The sequence below is a fragment of the Coregonus lavaretus genome, assembly GCF_964263955.1.
Source record: "Coregonus lavaretus genome assembly, chromosome: 27".
NCBI lineage: Eukaryota > Metazoa > Chordata > Actinopteri > Salmoniformes > Salmonidae > Coregonus > Coregonus lavaretus.
Window position 1 is genome coordinate 20489166 of NC_140014.1, and position 25508 is coordinate 20514673.

Here is a 25508-nt window from a genome sequence, read left to right on the forward strand (position 1 = left end):
TATCACTAATGTATAGTACACTAGCACTACTGTATAATACACTAGCACTACTATATAGTACACTAGCACTACTGTATAATATACTAGCACTACTGTATAATACACTAGCACTACTGTATAGTACACTAGCACTACTGTACTAACAAGTTGTATCTGGCAGAGTTTTTTGTAGCCTAATTGAAACAATTTGGATCCTGAAAGGCTAGGTTTCATTCAAAGGAAGCAGAGTCCATTGAGTTTAACCAAATGTTTTAATTCACATCATGTGACATTGGATGATAGAGCAACAAAAGTCATGGGACTGAAGACACAGCAGTATATTGTCCACTTTCTCCTGTGTGAATTGCACCTCTCCATTTCCCTCAGGACTGTGCAGGAGTACACCAGAGCAAAGATGGTGTCTGTTGTTGGTGCTGTGTTTGTTGCGCTGAGCTTGGCACCCCTGCTAGTGCTTGGTGTTCCTCCCATTGGGACCCGAGCAGGTGCACATTTCCTATCCAGGTAGGTCTTCGATCTGTTTCCATTCATCTTGAATATGATCAAGCATGACAATCTCTTTTGAAATTTCCAGTCTTTAACCTGTAGAGTTTATAGCTGTGAGATGCACACTCATTAGGAGTGAACAACTCCACACTTAATGAAGTTGTAGTGCCTTTACATGGCTTTTCTCAGAAACAGTAAGCAATAGCATTTTGTCTTGCATCTGTATGTAAACCCTGAACACTATTTCACACATAAGCACAGTGCCATAGGGATAAGTAACTTGATCCGGCTTACAGGCATCCGTCTGTTCTTATGTGAAGTTGAGGGGCATATGGGAGTTGTTTTACGATTCATGCTTATAGATAGGGAATGGGTGCTGTTTAAATGCATTGCTTATCTCAGTTCAACTCCCAAGGCCAAATCCTGCCAACAGGGAGATCAAAAGCACAGACTTATGAGCTATTGAACAATATCAGCCTTTTGAGCAGGTTTTCTCCCAGTTTACGTAAGTGGATCAGTAAGTATCCAGGGCAGTAACTCTATCCAGGTGGGCAGGGTGAGCAGTCTGATCAGCAGGCCCCCTCGCTGGATAACTCTGGGGCTTTTCACCCCAGGGCTCTATGGAGATCACCTGGACCACCTTCAATGAGACGGAGGAGAGCACCGTGGAGTACGGCCTGTGGGGGGGACGGCTGTTTGAGCTGACCGCCAAGGGCAACGCTACTCTGTTTGTGGACGGGGGATCAGAAGGGAGGAAGATCCATATCCACAGGGTCACTCTCACTGACCTGAGATCTGCCTCTGCTTATGGTAGGTTTCCATGTTCACCAAACTAGCATGATGGATTTAGGCTATGTTTATGGCCTGTCACATTCGGTTATCATCATAGTATTGATAAAACAGTGTTTTCTTTCCTGTGTTGACTGCAGTGTACCATTGTGGCAGTGAGGCTGGCTGGAGTGATGTGTTCTCCTTTACTGCTCTGAATGAGAGTGCTAGCTGGAGTCCCAGGTTTGCCATCTATGGGGACATGGGCAATGAGAACCCTCAGTCTCTGGCCAGACTGAAGTAGGAGACCCAGGTCGGCACGTATGATGTCATCCTACACGTCGTTAAGTGGTTATGCGGCTAACTCCCAACTGATTGTCATAAGTGAATAGCATATCAATGTTGACGTTACATAATAACTTCAATCATAGTGGCATATAATTGTGGTTCACTTTGGGTGAAATATGGAGCACACTTTGGAAAGATTATGCAAAGCATGACCAACATGCTTTTTTGTTTCCATGGGGACTTTGCATATGACATGCATGAGGTAAAATATCTAAATATGTTTGTTTTCTGTACACGCACGTCCATCACTGGTCAGTTGGTAGAATGATACACATACCATTTATGCTAAGCACTTTCTCATGGGATTTTCATTAAGTTAAACTATGGCCATAAGGGGACACACTCAAAGCTTATGGTACCCTCAGGGTAAGATGTAAAAGTGGGCTCTGTCATCATGAGCCTAGACCTCTAAAGCCCATCTGGGTTTATGGCTAGATCCATGATAACAGATGAGATAGAGCCACTCTGCCCCTGCTCAGTCTTATCCCTAGGATTCCCCTTTTCATCAGCAGACCTTAAGAGCCTGGGCCATGGTTAAGACACGCTGCTGTAATGAACTGCATATCTGTGAAATGCCTTAATCCTGTGCTGAACTCTGGAATTAGGGACATAACACTGAAGTAACCCATGAAGTACAGCAGCAGGGATCTATTCAGCCGAAACAACTAGCTATTGTAGACAGAGGCCATGTTTCCCTAAACCTAACTGGCCAGTCTCACAGCGCTCTTCATAATTACTATGACATATACAGGTATTAATCCCCAATGGTATACATCAACGGCTGCCGTTTCCATGAAATTAAATAGCAATGTTGGCTCATTTCATACCTTTCTCAAATATGGAGAAAAATGCTGGACATTATGAGCAGACAACCACAAAAATTAATGACTGCAATTCATGCTGAGTTTGAACTGGAATGTCTAACTCTGTTCTGCGGCTTCCTTGATATTATAAATAGAAAAACAGAAATATAAATTCTGTCTGAAAGCTCATTAAGGGCAATGGCAACTGAAAACCAGAAGACGGCCATGCCACCCACCACAGTTTGTTCATAAGCTCAATTGCCACCATTAGAATATTTGTAGAATTAACAGTTCTGGTTTCATTGGATTTTGTTTGTTATGCAAATGTTTCATTCCTGAAGCTGTCTGGAAAGATTTACAGTACTTTGGCTTTAGATCATTTAATGTGCTTTTTACTTTTATCCTGTCAGCATTATTATTTCAGACTTCATTAGCACTAATACTGTGTATTATGCTGTGGTAAATGACTAAATCAAACAACGGCAGGATTGGAGAGGAGTTCATGCATCAGATCCAGTCCATAGCTGCCTACGTGCCCTATATGACCTGTCCTGGGAACCACGAGGCTGCATAGTGAGGACGACCTTATCATGACCCCCTCTACTTATTTACCTCTCTCTCTCTCTCTCTCTCTCTCTCTCTCTCTCTCTCTCTCTCACCCACACACATCCACACACACAGGCACCATTCATTCAGTGTTAAACTGATGATAAAAACTGACAGTGTTATGAATAGTTTCTAATCTTCATAAACAGTGAGTCAACATGGTAGCAGTCTGCTTACTTTCTGCTGCCCATTAGCCAATGCTTTCCGCTCCTGGTACATATTTTGGTTCATTCTGTACAGGTCACATCTAATCAATGCTATTATTACATGGTTTGGGTAAAAACTCAGTACATGCTGTATTTCATATTGGTGAGACAGACTGCCAATCCTCCCCAGACTTGGTATCCATAATGTGCTACTGTACTGTACTGTGAGGCAGGGGTAGAAGCTCAGAAAAACAACTTTTTGGTCAGAGTGGAGCAACCACAGCTTTTCCACTGTAGAAAACACTTTCGTCAACTCCACTGTGCCATTGGAACATATGGGAGCTATTTCAGCTTCTAAGTCTGGAGCTGGTTCAAGAACCACCTACATCTAAACAAGTAAACCTTGTCCAAAATAAACACTGACTGAGACAGATCAGTTTCCTATCTTGCGTTTAAGCCAATGGAAACTACCGACAGAAACTCTATTTACCCCACAATGACTCTCAGACAAAGTCTACTGGGCTCAAATAAAATACATGAAAATGTTATTTGTCCCATGCTTCGTAAACAACAGGTACAGTGGGGAAAAAAAGTATTTAGTCAGCCACCAATTGTGCAAGTTCTCCCACTTAAAAAGATGAGAGAGGCCTGTAATTTTCATCATAGGTACACGTCAACTATGACAGACAAAATGAGAAAATAAAATCCAGAAAATCACATTGTAGGATTTTTTATGAATTTATTTGCAAATTATGGTGGAAAATAAGTATTTGGTCAATAACAAAAGTTTCTCAATACTTTGTTATATACCCTTTGTTGGCAATGACACAGGTCAAACGTTTTCTGTAAGTCTTCACAAGGTTTTCACACACTGTTGCTGGTATTTTGGCCCATTCCTCCATGCAGATCTCCTCTAGAGCAGTGATGTTTTGGGACTGTCGCTGGGCAACATGGACTTTCAACTCCCTCCAAAGATTTTCCATGGGGTTGAGATCTGGAGACTGGCTAGGCCACTCCAGGACCTTGAAATGCTTCTTACGAAGCCACTCCTTCGTTGCCCGGTTGGAAAGACCCAGCCACGTTTCATCTTCAATGCCCTTGCTGATGGAAGGAGGTTTTCACTCAAAATCTCACAATACATGGCCCCATTCATTCTTTCCTTTACACGGATCAGTCGTCCTGGTCCCTTTGCAGAAAAACAGCCCCAAAGCATGATGTTTCCACCCCCATGCTTCACAGTAGGTATGGTGTTCTTTGGATGCAACTCAGCATTCTTTGTCCTCCAAACACGACGAGTTGAGTTTTTACCAAAAAGTTCTATTTTGGTTTGATCTGACCATATGACATTCTCCCAATCCTCTTCTGGATCATCCAAATGCACTCTAGCAAACTTCAGACGGGCCTGGACATGTACTGGCTTAAGCAGGGGGACACGTCTGGCACTGCAGGATTTGAGTCCCTGGCGGCGTAGTGTGTTACTGATGGTAGGCTTTGTTACTTTGGTCCCAGCTCTCTGCAGGTCATTCACTAGGTCCCCACGTGTGGTTCTGGGATTTTTGCTCACCGTTCTTGTGATCATTTTGACCCCACAGGGTGAGATCTTGCGTGGAGCCCCAGATCGAGGGAGATTATCAGTGGTCTTGTATGTCTTCCATTTCCTAATAATTGCTCCCACAGTTGATTTCTTCAAACCAAGCTGCTTACCTATTGCAGATTCAGTCTTCCCAGCCTGGTGCAGGTCTACAATTTTGTTTCTGGTGTCCTTTGACAGCTCTTTGGTCTTGGCCATAGTGGAGTTTGGAGTGTGACTGTTTGAGGTTATGGACAGGTGTCTTTTATACTGATAACAAGTTCAAACAGGTGCCATTAATACAGGTAACGAGTGGAGGACAGAGGAGCCTCTTAAAGAAGAAGTTACAGGTCTGTGAGAGCCAGAAATCTTGCTTGTTTGTAGGTGACCAAATACTTATTTTCCACCATAATTTGCAAATAAATTCATAAAAAATCCTACAATGTGATTTTCTGGATTTTTTTTCTCAATTTGTCTGTCATAGTTGACGTGTACCTATGATGAAAATTACAGGCCTCTCTCATCTTTTTAAGTGGGAGAACTTGCACAATTGGTGGCTGACTAAATACTTTTTTCCCGCACTGTATAGACTAACACTGAAAAGCTTACTTACGGGCCCTTCCCAACAATACAGAGTAAAATAATAACACGAGGAATAAATACACGAGTAACGATAACTTGGCTATATACACAGGGTACCAGTACTGAGTCGATGTGCAGGGGTATGAGGTAATTGAGGTAGATATGTACATACAGTGGGGAAAAAAAGTATTTAGTCAGCCACCAATTGTGCAAGTTCTCCCACTTAAAAAGATGAGAGAGGCCTGTAATTTTCATCATAGGTACGCGTCAACTATGACAGACAAAATGAGGAAAAAAAATCCAGAAAATCACATTGTAGGATTTTTAATGAATTTATTTGCAAATTATGGTGGAAAATAAGTATTTGGTCAATAACAAAAGTTTCTCAATACTTTGTTATATACCCTTTGTTGGCAATGACACAGGTCAAACGTTTTCTGTAAGTCTTCACAAGGTTTTTACACACTGTTGCCGGTATTTTGGCCCATTCCTCCATGCAGATCTCCTCTAGAGCAGTGATGTTTTGGGGCTGTCGCTGGGCAACACGGACTTTCAACTCCCTCCAAAGATTTTCTATGGGGTTGAGATCTGGAGACTGGCTAGGCCACTCCAGGACCTTGAAATGCTTCTTACGAAGCCACTCCTTCGTTGCCCGGGCGGTGTGTTTGGGATCATTGTCATGCTGAAAGACCCAGCCACGTTTCATCTTCAATGCCCTTGCTGATGGAAGGAGGTTTTCACTCAAAATCTCACAATACATGGCCCCATTCATTCTTTCCTTTACACGGATCAGTCGTCCTGGTCCCTTTGCAGAAAAACAGCCCCAAAGCATGATGTTTCCACCCCCATGCTTCACAGTAGGTATGGTGTTCTTTGGATGCAACTCAGCATTCTTTGTCCTCCAAACACGACGAGTTGAGTTTTTACCAAAAAGTTCTATTTTGGTTTGATCTGACCATATGACATTCTCCCAATCCTCTTCTGGATCATCCAAATGCACTCTAGCAAACTTCAGACGGGCCTGGACATGTACTGGCTTAAGCAGGGGGACACGTCTGTCACTGCAGGATTTGAGTCCCTGGCGGCGTAGTGTGTTACTGATGGTAGGCTTTGTTACTTTGGTCCCAGCTCTCTGCAGGTCATTCACTAGGTCCCCACGTGTGGTTCTGGGATTTTTGCTCACCGTTCTTGTGATCATTTTGACCCCACAGGGTGAGATCTTGCGTGGAGCCCCAGATCGAGGGAGATTATCAGTGGTCTTGTATGTCTTCCATTTCCTAATAATTGCTCCCACAGTTGATTTCTTCAAACCAAGCTGCTTACCTATTGCAGATTCAGTCTTCCCAGCCTGGTGCAGGTCTACAATTTTGTTTCTGGTGTCCTTTGACAGCTCTTTGGTCTTGGCCATAGTGGAGTTTGGAGTGTGACTGTTTGAGGTTATGGACAGGTGTCTTTTATACTGATAACAAGTTCAAACAGGTGCCATTAATACAGGTAACGAGTGGAGGACAGAGGAGCCTCTTAAAGAAGAAGTTACAGGTCTGTGAGAGCCAGAAATCTTGCTTGTTTGTAGGTGACCAAATACTTATTTTCCACCATAATTTGCAAATAAATTCATAAAAAATCCTACAATGTGATTTTCTGGATTTTTTTTCTCAATTTGTCTGTCATAGTTGACGTGTACCTATGATGAAAATTACAGGCCTCTCTCATCTTTTTAAGTGGGAGAACTTGCACAATTGGTGGCTGACTAAATACTTTTTCCCCCCACTGTATAGACTAACACTGAAAAGCTTACTTACGGGCCCTTCCCAACAATACAGAGTAAAATAATAACACGAGGAATAAATACACGAGTAACGATAACTTGGCTATATACACAGGGTACCAGTACTGAGTCGATGTGCAGGGGTATGAGGTAATTGAGGTAGATATGTACATACAGTGGGGAAAAAAAGTATTTAGTCAGCCACCAATTGTGCAAGTTCTCCCACTTAAAAAGATGAGAGAGGCCTGTAATTTTCATCATAGGTACGCGTCAACTATGACAGACAAAATGAGGAAAAAAAATCCAGAAAATCACATTGTAGGATTTTTAATGAATTTATTTGCAAATTATGGTGGAAAATAAGTATTTGGTCAATAACAAAAGTTTCTCAATACTTTGTTATATACCCTTTGTTGGCAATGACACAGGTCAAACGTTTTCTGTAAGTCTTCACAAGGTTTTTACACACTGTTGCCGGTATTTTGGCCCATTCCTCCATGCAGATCTCCTCTAGAGCAGTGATGTTTTGGGGCTGTCGCTGGGCAACACGGACTTTCAACTCCCTCCAAAGATTTTCTATGGGGTTGAGATCTGGAGACTGGCTAGGCCACTCCAGGACCTTGAAATGCTTCTTACGAAGCCACTCCTTCGTTGCCCGGGCGGTGTGTTTGGGATCATTGTCATGCTGAAAGACCCAGCCACGTTTCATCTTCAATGCCCTTGCTGATGGAAGGAGGTTTTCACTCAAAATCTCACGATACATGGCCCCATTCATTCTTTCCTTTACACGGATCAGTCGTCCTGGTCCCTTTGCAGAAAAACTGCCCCAAAGCATGATGTTTCCACCCCCATGCTTCACAGTAGGTATGGTGTTCTTTGGATGCAACTCAGCATTCTTTGTCCTCCAAACACGACGAGTTGAGTTTTTACCAAAAAGTTATATTTTGGTTTCATCTGACCATATGACATTCTCCCAATCCTCTTCTGGATCATCCAAATGCACTCTAGCAAACTTCAGACGGGCCTGGACATGTACTGGCTTAAGCAGGGGGACACGTCTGGCACTGCAGGATTTGAGTCCCTGGCGGCGTAGTGTGTTACTGATGGTAGGCTTTGTTACTTTGGTCCCAGCTCTCTGCAGGTCATTCACTAGGTCCCCCCGTGTGGTTCTGGGATTTTTGCTCACCGTTCTTGTGATCATTTTGACCCCACGGGGTGAGATCTTGCGTGGAGCCCCAGATTGAGGGAGATTATCAATGTCTTCCATTTCCTAATAATTGCTCCCACAGTTGATTTCTTCAAACCAAGCTGCTTACCTATTGCAGATTCAGTCTTCCCAGCCTGGTGCAGGTCTACAATTTTGTTTCTGGTGTCCTTTGACAGCTCTTTGGTCTTGGCCATAGTGGAGTTTGGAGTGTGACTGTTTGAGGTTGTGGACAGGTGTCTTTTATACTGATAACAAGTTCAAACAGGTGCCATTAATACAGGTAACGAGTGGAGGACAGAGGAGCCTCTTAAAGAAGAAGTTACAGGTCTGTGAGAGCCAGAAATCTTGCTTGTTTGTAGGTGACCAAATACTTATTTTCCACCATAATTTGCAAATAAATTCATAAAAAATCCTACAATGTGATTTTCTGGAATTTTTTTCTCAATTTGTCTGTCATAGTTGACGTGTACCTATGATGAAAATTACAGGCCTCTCTCATCTTTTTAAGTGGGAGAACTTGCACAATTGGTGGCTGACTAAATACTTTTTCCCCCCACTGTATAGACTAACACTGAAAAGCTTACTTACGGGCCCTTCCCAACAATACAGAGTAAAATAATAACACGAGGAATAAATACACGAGTAACGATAACTTGGCTATATACACAGGGTACCAGTACTGAGTCGATGTGCAGGGGTATGAGGTAATTGAGGTAGATATGTACATACAGTGGGGAAAAAAAGTATTTAGTCAGCCACCAATTGTGCAAGTTCTCCCACTTAAAAAGATGAGAGAGGCCTGTAATTTTCATCATAGGTACGCGTCAACTATGACAGACAAAATGAGGAAGAAAAATCCAGAAAATCACATTGTAGGATTTTTAATGAATTTATTTGCAAATTATGGTGGAAAATAAGTATTTGGTCAATAACAAAAGTTTCTCAATACTTTGTTATATACCCTTTGTTGGCAATGACACAGGTCAAACGTTTTCTGTAAGTCTTCACAAGGTTTTTACACACTGTTGCCGGTATTTTGGCCCATTCCTCCATGCAGATCTCCTCTAGAGCAGTGATGTTTTGGGGCTGTCGCTGGGCAACACGGACTTTCAACTCCCTCCAAAGATTTTCTATGGGGTTGAGATCTGGAGACTGGCTAGGCCACTCCAGGACCTTGAAATGCTTCTTACGAAGCCACTCCTTCGTTGCCCGGGCGGTGTGTTTGGGATCATTGTCATGCTGAAAGACCCAGCCACGTTTCATCTTCAATGCCCTTGCTGATGGAAGGAGGTTTTCACTCAAAATCTCACGATACATGGCCCCATTCATTCTTTCCTTTACACGGATCAGTCGTCCTGGTCCCTTTGCAGAAAAACTGCCCCAAAGCATGATGTTTCCACCCCCATGCTTCACAGTAGGTATGGTGTTCTTTGGATGCAACTCAGCATTCTTTGTCCTCCAAACAGGACGAGTTGAGTTTTTACCAAAAAGTTCTATTTTGGTTTCATCTGACCATATGACATTCTCCCAATCCTCTTCTGGATCATCCAAATGCACTCTAGCAAACTTCAGACGGGCCTGGACATGTACTGGCTTAAGCAGGGGGACACGTCTGGCACTGCAGGATTTGAGTCCCTGGCGGCGTAGTGTGTTACTGATGGTAGGCTTTGTTACTTTGGTCCCAGCTCTCTGCAGGTCATTCACTAGGTCCCCCCGTGTGGTTCTGGGATTTTTGCTCACCGTTCTTGTGATCATTTTGACCCCACGGGGTGAGATCTTGCGTGGAGCCCCAGATTGAGGGAGATTATCAATGTCTTCCATTTCCTAATAATTGCTCCCACAGTTGATTTCTTCAAACCAAGCTGCTTACCTATTGCAGATTCAGTCTTCCCAGCCTGGTGCAGGTCTACAATTTTGTTTCTGGTGTCCTTTGACAGCTCTTTGGTCTTGGCCATAGTGGAGTTTGGAGTGTGACTGTTTGAGGTTGTGGACAGGTGTCTTTTATACTGATAACAAGTTCAAACAGGTGCCATTAATACAGGTAACGAGTGGAGGACAGAGGAGCCTCTTAAAGAAGAAGTTACAGGTCTGTGAGAGCCAGAAATCTTGCTTGTTTGTAGGTGACCAAATACTTATTTTCCACCATAATTTGCAAATAAATTCATAAAAAATCCTACAATGTGATTTTCTGGATTTTTTTTCCTCAATTTGTCTGTCATAGTTGACGTGTACCTATGATGAAAATTACAGGCCTCTCTCATCTTTTTAAGTGGGAGAACTTGCACAATTGGTGGCTGACTAAATACTTTTTTCCCCCACTGTATAGGTAGGGGTAATGTGACTAGGTAACAGGATAAATACTAAACAGTAGCAGCAGCGTATGTGATGAGTCAAAAGAGTTAGTGCAAAGAGGGTCAATGTAGATAGTCCAGGTAGCTATTTGGTTAACTATTTAGTAGTCTTATGGCTTGTGGTTAGAAGCTGTTTAGGGTCCTGTTAGTTCCAGACTTCGGTACCGCTTGCCGTGCAGTAGCAGAGAGAACAGTCTATGACTTGGTTGGCTGAAGTCTGACCATTTTTAGGGCCTTCCTCTGACATCGCCTGATATAGAGGTCCTGGATGGCAGGGAGCTCGGCCCCAGTGACGTACCCTCTGTAGCGCCTTGCGGTCGGATGCCAAGCAGTTGCCATACCAAGCGGTGATGCAGCCAGTTAAAATGCTCTCAATGGTGCAGCTGTATAACTTGTTGAGGATCTGAGGGCCCATGCCAAATCTTTTCAGCCTCCTCAGGGGGAAGAGGCGTTGTCGTGCCTTCTTCACGACTGTGTTGGTGTGTGTGGACAATGTGAATTCCTTAGTGATGTGGACACAAGGAACTTGAAGCTTTAGACCCACTCCACTACAGCCCCGTCAATGTGGATGGGGGCATGCTCGGCCCTCCCGTAGTCCACAATCCTTTGTCTTGCTGATGTTGAAGGAGAGGTTGTTGTCCTGGCACCACACTGCCAGGTCACTGACCTCCTCTCTATAGGCATTCTCATCGTCATCGGTGATCAGGCCTACCACCGTTTTGTCATCAGCAAACTTAATGATGGTGTTAGAGTCGTGCGCGGCCACACAGTTGTGGGTGAACAGGGAGTACAGGAGGGGACTAAGCACGCACCCCTGAGGGGCCCCTGTGTTGAGGGTCAGCGTGGAGGCTGTAATGTTGTTTCTGTGCAGTTCAGAACATAAACAGATTAGGGTAGGCTACTTTATATTAATAATAGCTATTGATAAACGTTTGTCAGATTACTCAACGGTATGCCTAATCATACTCTGTGCAACCCTGGGTTCATGATGGACAATCTTGATTCCCCCTAGATATTAGAGTTCCAGAGCTTAAGTCCTTGGGATCTGGGTCTAGGCTAAAACGACAGAGATATACAGGCTCAGCCATTCAGACGTGTCATATCCTGAGGATCAGCTGCTAACAGATCTCAAATGCCTATACCATGTGTGTCTGTGTGTGTGCATCTGTGTGCACATGCGAGAATGTGCTTTCAGGTGTGAGTGTGTTAGCATAAGGGGGGGATTGAATGTAAAACATCTAATCATGCAGCATAATGTTTATGCTCCTTGTATCCCCAGGCCTGGTTTTCTCTTTCCCAGTGTAATGTGCCTAGTCTGCCTACTGTCTGGCCTCAATTAAGGAGCTGCTAACTGTAGCCTGTTTGTCTTGGCCTTGTCATCAGACATCAGAACATTATATCAAAAAGCAGTACCCGCCCCCCTCACTCAGATAACACCGCGTTTTTTTCTGTGGCGCTGGTCAAAACCAAAACTCGTGGTAGCTTGCTTCAGCTTTTTTTGACGCCCAAAACCAACGGAGTAAAAGGCAATTAAGCCCGGCTGACCACAAGAGTCCTCAGCATTCCAGCTGCATGAGGCCAGCGTGTCCACATGAGACGCTAAGGCCACTATCAAGAGCGCCTTTGTTCCCCCGGACGTATAGATCACTGGCCCGTCTGAGGCAATAGGAAGTGACTGTTGCCATTTGAAACAATGAGCCATGACGTGAGCTGGTGATATTCAGACAGCAATTGTTCCTTTAACGTTTCAAACAACCTGGATTAAGTGGGCATCTTGTAGCACAGACTAATCAGTGACATGAAAGGGCAGATCTGATTAGTATGTGTGGTTTTTAAACAGTTAATATTGGGGGGAACGTCCTGTTGATTAGGATTATGAATCAGTCCATCCACATTGCATTTGACAAGGTTTAAGCTGGAACATCTTCCCTCAGATTTTTATCATTATATTATTTTCTTGGAAAAGAAAACACACATGGAAAACAGCCTGTCTAGTTACAACCCATGACTCACAGTATGTCATGGGGACACAATGTACATTAATGACACAAATAAGCATATTAAATTGAGCTAATCAGATTTTCCACAGTCAATAGGATAAATAAATTAACACTTTTGAGCTACTGTTCTAGGAAGTTATTTCCCTTTAGACATGCACATACAGTATATCATTCAGTATTTGACCAAAACAAGTCCATATATTATTGAACTAAACAGAAGTGATTTTATTACCCCTGTTCTATTGTATTGTCCAGGGCCTCCTAAAATGTATATTACTTGATGTATGAGGTAAGAGGTGTCCCATAAGGAGACCTTAGGTCTCGTGTCCATCCAGCAGACAGTCAACTGCTTCCCTGCTCAGCCACCACAAGATGGGGGTGTTAACCTGTGACTGTGCTCCTGGCTCTAAACCAGACTAAGTACAGTAACTTTGACTCAGACTGTGCTACTCACAGGGGTTCACAGGCTCCTGCATACTGCTGCACATACTGTGGCTCCCATTCTAACTCACACAGGATGGTTTGTGATTAATCAAGTATGTTACAGCATAATGAGGATTATGTCAGAATCTTTGTTGCAAATGGTAGACCGGGATTTTGTTACAAACTGCTTAATCACCAATTATTGAGTTATCATAGCTTTTACCTTGACCATGTAATCTTGACCCCAAGGTTGAGCTATCCCATTGACTAGAGATCCTCTATGATCCTGACCTTTCCTTTTAATCTCTGACTGGAAATGTCTCTGCATACCACCCTGCATCCCACTGCTGACTTGCCTCTGAAGCTAAGCAGGGTTGGTCCTGGTCAGTCCCTGGATGGGAGACCAGATGCTGCTGGAAGTGGTGTTGGAGAGCCAGTAGGGGATACTCTTCCCTCTGATCTAAAGATCCCAAATGCCCAGGACAGTGAAGGGGACATTGCCTACTATAGGCAATGTCCCCTTAAAATGCTTTTAGTTTTAGAAATATTTAGGACTAACTTATTCCTTGCCATTATTTCCTTTACTCAAAGCCAGTGGCATGTCGTTAATAAAGATAGAAAAAAGTAAGGGGCCTAGACAGCTGCCCTGGGGAATTCCTGATTCTACCTGGATTATGTTGGAGAGGCTTCCATTGAAGAACACCCTCTGTGTTCTGTTAGACAGGTAACTCTTTATCCACAATAGGGGGTGTAAAGCCATAACACATACGTTTTTCCAGCAGCAGACTATGATCGATAATGTCAAAAGTCGCACTGAAGTCTAACAAAACAGCCCCCACAATATTTTTATCATCAATTCCTCTCAGCCAATCATCAGTCATTTGTGTAAGTGCTGTGCTTGTTCAATGTCCTTCCCTATAAGCATGCTGAAAGTCTGTTGTCAATTTGTTTACTGTAAAATAGCATTGTATCTGGTCAAACACAATTTTTTCCGGCTATTTGAGCCAGTAAAGGGTGCTTTACTATTCTTAGGTAGCGGAATGACTTTTGATTCCCTCCAGGCCTGAGGGCACACACTTTCTAGTAGGCTTAAATTGAAGATATGGCAAATAGGAGTGGCAATATCGGCCGCTATTATCCTCAGTAATTTTCCATCCAAGTTGTCAGACCCCAGTGGCTTGTCATTGTTTGATAGACAACAATAATTTTTTCACCTCTTCCACACTCACATTACGGAATTCAAAATTACAATTCTTGTCTTTCATAATTTGGTCAGATATACTTGGATGTGTAGTGTCAGCATTTGTTGCTGGCATGTCATGCCTAAGTTTGCTAATCTTGCCAATGAAAAAAACTTAAAGTAGTTGGCAATATCAGTCAGTTTTGTAATGAATGAGCCATCTGATTCATTTTAATGATGGAGCTGAGTTTGGCTTTTTTCCCAAAATGTAATTGATGGTGCTCCAAAGCTTTTTACTATAATTCTTTATGTCATTTATCTTTGTTTAATAGTGTCGTTTCTTCTTCTTTTTATTCAGTTTAGACACATGATTTCTCAATTTGTAGTACGTTTGCCAATCGGTTGTGCAGCCAGACTTATTTGCCATTCCTTTTGCCTCATCCCTCTCAACCATACCATTTTTCAATTCCTCATCAATCCACAGGGATTTAACCGTTCTTACAGTCATTTTCTTAATGGGTGCATGCTTATTAGTAACTGGGATATGCAATTTCATAAATGTGTCAAGTGCAACGTCTGTTTGCTCATCATTACACACCACGGACCAACAAATATTATTTACATCAACAACATAGGAATCACTACAAAATGTATTGTATGACCTCTTATACACTATATTAGGCCCAGCCTTTGGAACTTTGGTTTTCCTAGATAGGGCTACTATATTGTGATTACTACATCTGATGGATCTGGATACTGCTTTCAAGCACATTTCTGCAGCATTAGTAAAGATGTGATCAATACATGTTAATGATTTCATTCCTGTGCTGTTTGTAACTACCCTGGTAGGTTGACTGATAACCTGAACCAGGTTGCAGGCACTGGTTACAGTTTGAAGCTTTTTCTTGAGTGGGCAGCTTGATGAAAACCAGTCAATATTTAAATCACCCAGAATATATACCTCTCTGTTGATATTACATACATTATCAAGCATTTCACAAATGTTATCCAGATACTGACTGTTAGCACTTGGTGGTCTATAGCAGCTTCCCACAAGAATGGGCTTTAGGTGAGGCAGATGAACCTGTAGCCATATTACTTCAACAGTATTTAACATGAGATCATCTCTAATCTTTACTGGAATGTGGTTCTGAATATAAACAGCAACACCTCCACCACTGGCATTACTGTCTTTTCTGTAAACATTATAACCTTGTATTGCTACCACTGTATCATCAAAGGTATTGTCTAAGTGAGTTTCAGAGATAGTCAGAATATGAATGTCATCTGTTACTAATATGAATGTCATCTATTACCCCCCCATTGCTAACAGCATAAATCTGGTTCATAGACACATGATTGCTGCAGACATTAGCTGTAGGATCAGCAGAGGCATTCAGGGCAGTTAGAGGGACATAAATTAGGTTACTTACATTGTGTCTACCAATGCCCCTGGTATAATGTACATTTGCTAAAGCATTATGATGACTCAGTGACAGAATGGTAGGGATTAACTGAGCTGGGCTTGGGTCATTTATAAGTCATTGTCTCAACGCAGCCTTATAATGCTGTGAAAGGATCCAGGAACTCTTCCGCAGGTCGTTGCTGTAAAATAAATACAGTGTATGTTCTCAGTTAACTTAATTGGTAAAGGGTAAATTTTTTATTTTTTATTTTTTTTTTATTTCACCTTTATTTAACCAGGTAAACCAGTTGAGAACAGGTTCTCATTTACAACTGTGACCTGGCCAAGACAAAGCAAAGTAGTGCAACAAAAAACAACACAGAGTTACATATGGGGTAAAAAAAAAAACATAAAGTCAGAGATACAACAGAAAATATATATACAGTGTGTGCAAATGTAGCAAGTTATGGAGGTAAGGCAATAAATAGGCTATAGTGCAGAATAATTACAATAGTATTAACACTGGAATGCTAGATGTGCAAGAGATTATGTGCAAATAGAGATAATGGGGTGCAAAAGAGCAAATTAAATAACAATATAGGGATGAGGTAGTTGGGTGGGCTAATTTCAGATGGGCTGTGTACAGGTGCAGTGATCGGTAAGGTGCTCTGACAACTGATGCTTAAAGTTATTGAGGGAGATAAGAGTCTCCAGCTTCAGAGATTTTTGCAATTCGTTCCAGTCATTGGCAGCAGAGAACTGGAAGGAATGGCGGCCAAAGGAGGTGTTGGCTTTGGGAATGACCAGTGAGATATACCTGCTGGAGCGCAGACTACGGGTGGGTGCTGCTATGGTGACCAATGAGCTAAGATAAGGCGGGGATTTGCCTAGCAGTGATTTATAGATGGCCTGGAGCCAGTGGGTTTGACGACGAACATGTAGTGAGGACCAGCCAACAAGAGCGTACAGGTCACAGTGGTGGGTAGTGTATGGGGCTTTGGAGACAAAACGGATGGCACTGTGATAGACTACATCCAATTTGCTGAGTAGAGTGTTGGAGGCTATTTTATAAATGACATCGCCGAAGTCAAGGATCGGTAGGATAGTCAGTTTTACGAGGGCATGTTTGGCAGCATGAGTGAAGGAGGCTTTGTTGCGAAATAGGAAGCCGATCCTAGATTTAACTTTGGATTGGAGATTCTTTATGTGAGTCTGGAAGTTGAGTTTACAGTCTAACCAGACACCTAGGTATTTGTAGTTGTCCACATACTCTAGGTCAGACCCGTCGAGAGTGGTGATTCTAGTCGGGTGGGCGGGTGCTAGCAGCGTTCGATTGAAAAGCATGCATTTAGTTTTACTAGTGTTTAAGAGCAGTTGAAGGCTACTGAAGGATTGTTGTATGGCATTGAAGCTCGTTTGGAGGTTTGTTAACACAGTGTCCAATGAAGGGCCAGATGTATACAAAATGGTGTCGTCTGCGTAGAGGTGGATCTGAGAGTCACCAGCAGCAAGAGCGACATCATTGATATACACGGAGAAAAGTGTCGGCCCAAGAATTGAACCCTGTGGCACCCCCATAGAGACTGCCATAGGTCCAGACAACAGGCCCTCCGATTTGACACACTGAACTCTATCTGAGAAGTAGTTGGTGAACCAGGCGAGGCAGTCATTTGAGAAACCAAGGCTATTTAGTCTGCCAATAAGAATGCGGTGGTTGACAGAGTCGAAAGCCTTGGCCAGGTCGATGAAGACGGCTGCACAGTACTGTCTATTATCAATCGCGGTTATAATATCGTTTAGGACCTTGAGCGTGGCTGAAGTGCACCCGTGACCAGCTCGGAAACCAGATTGCATAGCGGAGAAGGTACGGTGGTATTCGAAATGGTCGATGATCTGTTTATTAACTTGGCTTTCGAATACTTTCGAAAGGCAGGGCAGGATGGATATAGGTCTGTAGCAGTTTGGATCTAGAGTGTCACCCCCTTTGAAGAGGGGGATGACCGCGGCAGCTTTCCAATCTCTGGGGATCTCAGACGTTATGAAAGAGAGGTTGAACAGACTAGTAATAGCGGTTGCGACAATTTCGGCGGCTAGTTTTAGGAAGAAAGGGTCCAGATTGTCTAGCCCAGCTGATTTGTAGGGGTCCAGATTTTGCAGCGCTTTCAAAACATCAGCTGTCTGAATTTGTGTGAAGGAGAAGCGGGGGGGGCATGGGCAAGTTGCAGCAGAGGGTGCAGAGTTGGTGGCCGGGTTAGTGGTAGCCAGATGGAAAGCATGGCCAGCTGTAGCAAAATGCTTGTTGAAATTCTCGATTATTGTAGATTTATCGGTGGTGATAGTGTTTCCTAGCCTCAGTGCAGTGGGCAGCTGGGAGGAAGTGCTCTTATTCTCCATGGACTTTACAGTGTCCCAAAACTTTTTGGAGTTAGTGCTACAGGATGCAAATTTCTGTTTGAAAAAGTTAGCCTTTGCTTTCCTGACTGCTTGTGTATATTGGTTCCTAACTTCCCTGAAAAGTTGCATATCGCGGGGGCTATTTGATGCTAATGCTGTACGCCACAGGATGTTTTTGTGCTGGTCAAGGGCAGTCAAGTCTGAGGAGAACCAGGGGCTATATCGGTTCTTAGTTCTGTATTTTTTGAAAGGGGCATGTTTATTTAAGATTGAGAGGAAATTACTTTTAAGGAACAACCAGGCATCCTCTACTGACGGAATGAGATCTATATCCATCCAGGATACCTGGGCCAGGTCAATTAGGAAGGCCTCCTCGCTAAAGTGTTTTAGGGAGCGTTTGACAGTGATGAGGGGTGGTTGTTTGACCGCGGACCCGTTACGGACGCAGGCAATAAGGCAGTGATCGCTGAGATCCTGGTTGAAGACAGCTGAGGTGTATTTAGAGGGTATGTTAGTCAGGATGATATCTATGAGGGTACCTATGTTTAAGGATTTAGGGTTGTACCTGGTAGGTTCGTTGATAATTTGCGTGAGGTTGAGGGCATCTAGCTTGGATTGTAGGATGGCTGGGGTATTAAGCATATCCCAATTTAGGTCACCAAGCAGTACAAACTCAGAGGATAAATGGGGGGCAATCAGTTCACATATGGTGTCCAGGGCACAGCTGGGGGCTGAGGGGGGTCTGTAGCAAGCGGCAACAGTGAGAGACTTATTTCTGGAAAGGTGGATTTTTAGAAGTAGAAGCTCAAACTGTTTGGGCACAGACCTGGATAGTATGATAGAGCTCTGCAGGCTATCTCTACAGTAGATTGCAACTCCACCCCCTTTGGCAGTTCTATCTAGACGGAAAATGTTGTAGTTGGGGATGGAAATTTCAGAATTTTTGGTGGCCTTCCTGAGCCAGGATTCAGACACTGCTAGAACATCAGGGTTGGCAGAGTGTGCTAACGCAGTGAATAACTCAAACTTAGGAAGTAGACTTCTGATATTTATGTGCAAGAAACCAAGACTTTTGCGATTACAGAAGTCAACAAATGATAGCTCCTGGGGTGTAGGAGTGATACTGGGGGCTACAGGGCCTGGGTTAGCCTCTACATCACCAGAGGAACAGAGGAGGACTAGAATAAGGATACGGCTAAAGGCTTTAAGAACTGGTCTTCTAGTGCGTTGGGTACAGAGAATAAAGGGGGCAGTTCTCCGGGCATTGTAGAAAAGATTCAGGGCATTATGTACAGACAAGGATATGGAAGGACATGAGTAAAGTGGAGGTAAACCTAAGCGTTGGGTAACACTGAAAGAGATAGTATCTCTAGAGGCATCAATTGAGTCGGTTTCTGAGTGTATTGGTGGAGGGACAAAGGAGCTAACTAAGGCATGTTTAGCTAGGCTGGGGGGTCTACAGTGATATAGTACAATTAGAAATAACCGAAACAACAATAAACTAACCATGTTTGGGCTGAGGCTAAACATAAACAGGATGTAGTACCGTAAAAAGGAACAGTCCAGCAGATATCAGCTGTATAGCTGAGTTATCATAAGGTCCGGTGGTGAAACACTAGTAAGAGGCCACGGCTAGCGTGTGCTAGCGGGCCAGGGCTAGCAGATGGATGGAATCTTCGTGGTTAACGTCGTAACCACATCAGACGATTTCGTCGGCAGACCAGTCGTGTAGGATCGGCGGGGCTCCGCGTCAATACTATGTGGTCCCGTCCAGTTGATAGAGAGGTAGATATCCGGGAGATGGGCCTAGCTCAGGTTGATTAGCCAGACCACAGCGTCCGTTTTGTTGTAGCCAGCTGGTGGAGATGAATCCGGAGTTAAAGGTCCAGTGAATCAGTGATTCCGCGGAAGAACTGATATGTTCTAACCCTGCCAGCTGACCTCCAGCACCCATACTCACTCAGGGCTCCCATGGTGGGCCGCTCGACCCTGTCTGCCTCTTACATAAACCAGGAGAGGTATCAGACTCCCCCATCACCTCACCACGTACTTTACTGCTTTAACTGGAAGGAAGATTGGCTCCCAGTTTTATTGGCGAAATTAAAATCTCTAAACTCATTAAGACACAGCTAGCTCTTGGCTTGGCCTGCCGTTGTTAGTAACCGTCTTCCTAGAAAGGCTTTTCCTTTTTACATGCTGCGTGTCAACACAGGTTTGGCCAACTGAAATATTTAGGGAATGGCACGTTTCGGTGGGTGGATAGCACTCCTGGGACTGGTGCTCTCCAAGGCACAGGTTTGGGTTTGGGTCTTCTTTCATTACGGGAACCGGTTCTGTCTGTGTGTGTCCCGGTCTGGTGGTTCTGATACTATAGTGTTGATAGATTACCAGTGGTAGAGGTGGTGGCATTTCAGGTAATATTGGTTGATCGCATTCTGTGCTGTCTGGAGAGGTGACCACTGACCGACCTTTGCTGTAGCAGGGGACTGGTGTAGTGTTTCTGTGGATGTCTGTCTGATAAAATGGCTGTAGTCCATGTAGGTTTAAAGCAGATGTTTTACTTCTGTAGTCATCAGGATAGATAGTCATCTCCATGAGGAATGTGAGTGTGGGATTGGTGGGAGGGAGAGGTAACGACCACAATTGGCTAGCAATTACATAAACAGTCTCATTGTGTTATGGAATGAATGTTTCTGCAGAATGTATTCTGAATAGCTGTCTAAGATTAGCTTTGCTTACGAGTACCGACAAGGGGACCACAAAATGATAGGGGAGAAAATGAAGGTCTCTGACGCTAATTATCTCACTGAGATATTTAAGGCACCTAGATTACACACTACATACAGTCCATGCATCTCATTAGCTGAACCCTCTCTGTTTTCACAGCAACTTCTCCAACTACAGGGACCAATTCAGCATGCCAGGACAGACTGTGAGTCTGTGGTACAGGTAAGGGAACATCAATCACACAGACTTACCCCCTACTGTATTACATTTATATTTTAATCATTTAGCAGACACTCTTATTCTGAGTGACTTACAGGAGCAATTAGGGTTAAGTGCCTTGCTCAAGGGCACATTGACATATATATATATATATTTTTTTTTACCAGCCGCTGTATAGAAGTGGTCATTGATTAATGTAAACTCACCCCAAATGCTCTAAACTAGCATCCTCTCTTAAGTGTTTCCTCTGGTTCAATCTAAGTAATGGGGCCGACAACACAAAGGAGCCATACATCCGACTGGTGGCAGGCTCATAACACACAGGCCATTCTCTGAGGCAGTAAGATAATACCTCTCCAGACCACAGGCCTGCTCCCCAATCCCCTTGCTCAGGCTAAGGAAGGGATGAGGCCCCTTCTCTCTAGCACATGCACTGCACGCAGGACTGGGGTGATACCTGAACACGAGGAGAGGAGACAGACAGACAAACCCTGCCTCCAAAAGAGAGGAGGTCCCGGCCCAGCTTCCTCCCACCATGGAGGGACACTACCCATGATGACACGTGCACGCACTAGACCTTGTCCCATTTAGCTGTGAGCCAGGAGCCAGCCACATACAGAATGGCTCTCTTCTGGTCCACCCCTTCTGCAAGTTACTTTGCAATCATAGGGCTCTCACGGTCACTACCCACATCCCTTCCATTGGAAGACAAGGTAGCTAGTAATGATTGAGAGATTCTGCCGTATAATAGACACCAGCACCATTTCTGGGGGTTAGGCAATGTATAAAAAACAAAATGCATGCCATACCAGTGGCTCAGGTAGCCTATTACATAATACCAGTTTGTTAGTTCAAATTGCTTCTTTAACACGCTCATTTGCAAATGTCCTTTGGGGGAAGTTTTCAGCATAGACAAAAGTGTCCCTGACAGTAGAGTTTACGTGTGTTTACTTTGGGTGGTCAAATCATTTACTTTGGCTGTTAATAATGTTTATGCTCTCTGTCCACAGCTGGAACGTAGGGTCAGCCCATATCATCACTCTCTCCACTGAAATCTATTTCTTGATTATGGCATAGTCCTCATCTTCAAGCAGTAAGAGTGGCTTAAAAAGGATATTGAGGTAAAGTACTTAAAGGTCCAATGCAGCCATTTTTATCTCAATATCAAATCATTTCTGGGTAACAATTAAGTACCTTACTGTGATTGTTTTAAATGAAAATGGTCAAAAATAAACAAAAATAGCTTCTTAGCAGAGACCAATTTCTCAAGCAAGAATTTTGCTCGGACTGTCTGCAAGTGGTCTGAGTGGGGAGGGGACCTATCTGTTATTGGCAGAGAGGTTTGGAACTCTCTTTATTATTGGTCTATTAACAAATTTAGCACGTGGTGATGTCGCCAGGCAAGCCAAAACTCCATCCCACCACCAAAACAGGCTGACATTTCCAGCAGTCTTTTCAAACAGCTCTTACACTAAAAGGGCATTATCATACTTTTCACAATTCCACAGTATTATACCAACCTCATAGTGTGGAAATATATATAAAACACAGGAAAATCACGTTTTTGACTGCACTGGGCCTTTAATTGACAGTCCCAGTATAACTTGGCAGTGTCAGTAATACCCTTTTTAGGATTATTTAATATCTTGAGTAACATACTTTTTGTTTAGTGTAGCTGTTATGATAATGAAGAAAAACATGAACTGGACCATAGTGTCCTAAACAGTACAAACACACACATACGTGCATGTGAGCCCACACACAGACACACACACACTGCGATGTGACTCATTCTCTGGTGTCTGATCCTCTCTTAGGAGGCCAACAGGCCAGGGAACTGAGCGGAGCGTCCCTGGATCATCACTATGGGACAGATCCATGTACTGCTCTAACAACGACAAAGACGACTGCACCCACATACATACAGGGCTACTGTATGTATGTAGTGCAGAAAACCACTCACTGATTAGGGAGAGGGGGTCAATTACATGGATAGATGGATGGATGATACTCTCTGTATTAGTTGTGAAATGGAATGGTATTCCTAGATTAATGAATGTACAATTGTTTTAACAAGTAAACTTCAACAGCAACTAGTGTTAACATGTACAAGAGGTTTTAGAGTGGGAACATCCAAAACATGTAAGGACAATGAGCACAGGCGTCCTCTATTAAGCAACACGTGTTTGGAGTGGTCTGATCAGTCAGACCTGGTGAGGGCTGCAGTGTAGATCACCCTGGGCCTGACGGGTCAGTAGCAGCAGTCCAGGAGGGAGCGAGGCAGAGGGGGACTGAGATTGGTGTTGAAGCGAGCTCCGCTGGCGCCAAGCAGAAACACGCTGATTGCTCATCGTCCTGAGGGGTGTAAATCTGACCAAACCTGAGCAACAACCAGCCGACCGGCCAAACATCCCCTATACTGATCATAAGAGAAGATTTACAACCAGGAATAACTCCCTGCTCCCCCTCATGCAACTATTTACTCATTAAATGTTGATTGTTATTATTTTCTGGCCAGGGGGGCTATGTGTTGCTGGACACATTAATTGCCGTGTCTGACCTGCAACGTCTTAGGCAACTGGCTAGTCCACATTAGCCCTGAAGCACGTCTATCTGTGTTAGATGTTGTAATCACAGCAATTCGAACCACGTAGTTTCATTCAGCACTTGGCATGGGTACGGAGTGACAGCCTGGCATGGGCATGAGAGGGCGACACCAGATGAGGTTTCAGATCCTAATCCCAGCATGCTCTCTGTCTGTCTCTCTGCTCTGTCTCAGGTCCGACTCGGACAGAACGACACCAAACCGCCTGCACCGGATCTGGAGGATGTATTATACCTCCACAGTATGGTCTCTGTTTGATGACCTCACACAATAGCACTGTGCTCAAATAGGTGTTACGCTCACAAATCAGTCCTCTCAGACAGACTAATGTCCCAGAACTTGGTGCTAGCAGAGCAATCCAAACACATTTCCTTTATTACAACAGTAGACTGCTGGTTTGGACATCACCCAAAAAGCCCTTATCCAAATGTTTTCCTATACATTGTTTGTTGCTTTTAGGAGTTTATTGAGTGGTCTAAGCTATTGGTAATCATTATATTTAGTGCTCTTTGATGGATAGCAAACGTGAGTAAATAGGCAAAACATGTGATGCACGTTCTATGGGAGTTAGCTAATTAATATTTCCAAAAATACAATATTGGCATGAAAAGGCCTTACGATCTGGAAATTGCTCTTAGTCCTTTGTGTTGATGTTCGTAGTCTTTGTAGGTTAATACTGAATCAAAAGTTTCATATCAACTATTGAAATGTATTTTTCCAGTAGTGGACCTGGAGCCCATGAGCACACAAATGATAGACTGTGGTCTGTCTACTGCTACAAGGTCAGTTCCCATGTGAATAATCAGTACATCAAACACTCTCCATCAGTGCTTTGTCACAGACTGAAGAGCCCCTTCATGTTCCTCTCCCCAGGTCTTCAATGGGAGCAAGGAACAGCCTTATGTGAACCCCAAAGCCCCAGTACAAGTCATCACAGGCTCTGCTGTAAGTAGCCTACTGCTTTGACCTCTCCTTTTCACATTCAGTAGATGGTGAGCTGTGGTATTCAAACAGCTATTTATCTGGTGCACAATCAAATAAACTGTTTTCATCTGTATAAATGCTGTCTGATGTGGCAGTCAACAAAGCAGGGCACTCTTGGTCATCTAACCATAGATGAGTTAGTCATCCTCATATCGAAGTGGTGTCAGGACAGCACCAGAGCCACAGTCCTGTGGGAGGCACGTGGCTCTCCACAAACAGAATATTAACCTTTGACTGGAAACAGAAGACAGGACACTATAGACGATCAAAGAAGGATTGTGAAGTAGCATAGAAAGGAAAAACACTGCTTCTCAGCCTGGTTCTGAAGACCCTACCCAGGACCTTCTACCCTGGACCCCGAACCAATCAAATCAACATCTCTTCTCAGGAAACGCACTTTAACAACCTAATCATTGTGAACTGCACTGTTAGCTGCTATCGGACCAATCAAAGGACATTACTATTCTCCCAATAATGGAAATCTATGGAAATCTTTGCACACAGGCCCAGCCGTGGAGGACCGTTTGTGATTAGACACACATGTTTCAGATTGGGAGGAAGGGCGAATCTTCAGATTTCAAACTCTGTCTACTCAGATGTATGCTGTTTACTTTTCTTTAGAAAATGGGTTATTCCAGAATCATGATGGAATGAGTGAATCAGCTGAGAACAGTGGGAGAGGCACAAACCTGAGGTGAAGGGTATTTGATCGATCACAATAATAACTCCGTACAACTTAAAGCTTCACTCAGATGAAAAACAATGTGCTTCGTTTCCCCTGACAAATGGTGATAAGGGGCCTACATTTTATAACCGTCTACTCAAATGTCATAGATGTTTATGTACACTATCTGTTGAAAATGTCTAACTTCAGTTAAAATGTCATGTTAGTGAGAATGGAATAAACAAACTGGTGTTTAAAGCACCAGTAGGAAAATA

General features: G+C 43.5%; 1 pseudogene across 1 annotated transcript; it reads left to right on the forward strand.

The window, feature by feature from the left end:
- The first annotated feature begins 394 nt into the window (after positions 1 to 394).
- On the forward strand, positions 395 to 25508 carry LOC311103058 (acid phosphatase type 7-like; annotated as a pseudogene). Its single transcript has 11 exons — positions 395 to 509; positions 1098 to 1293; positions 1413 to 1599; positions 2871 to 2975; positions 20921 to 20983; positions 21991 to 22101; positions 22798 to 22918; positions 23760 to 23826; positions 24307 to 24367; positions 24459 to 24530; positions 24665 to 25508. The product of its transcript is annotated as an acid phosphatase type 7-like (transcript).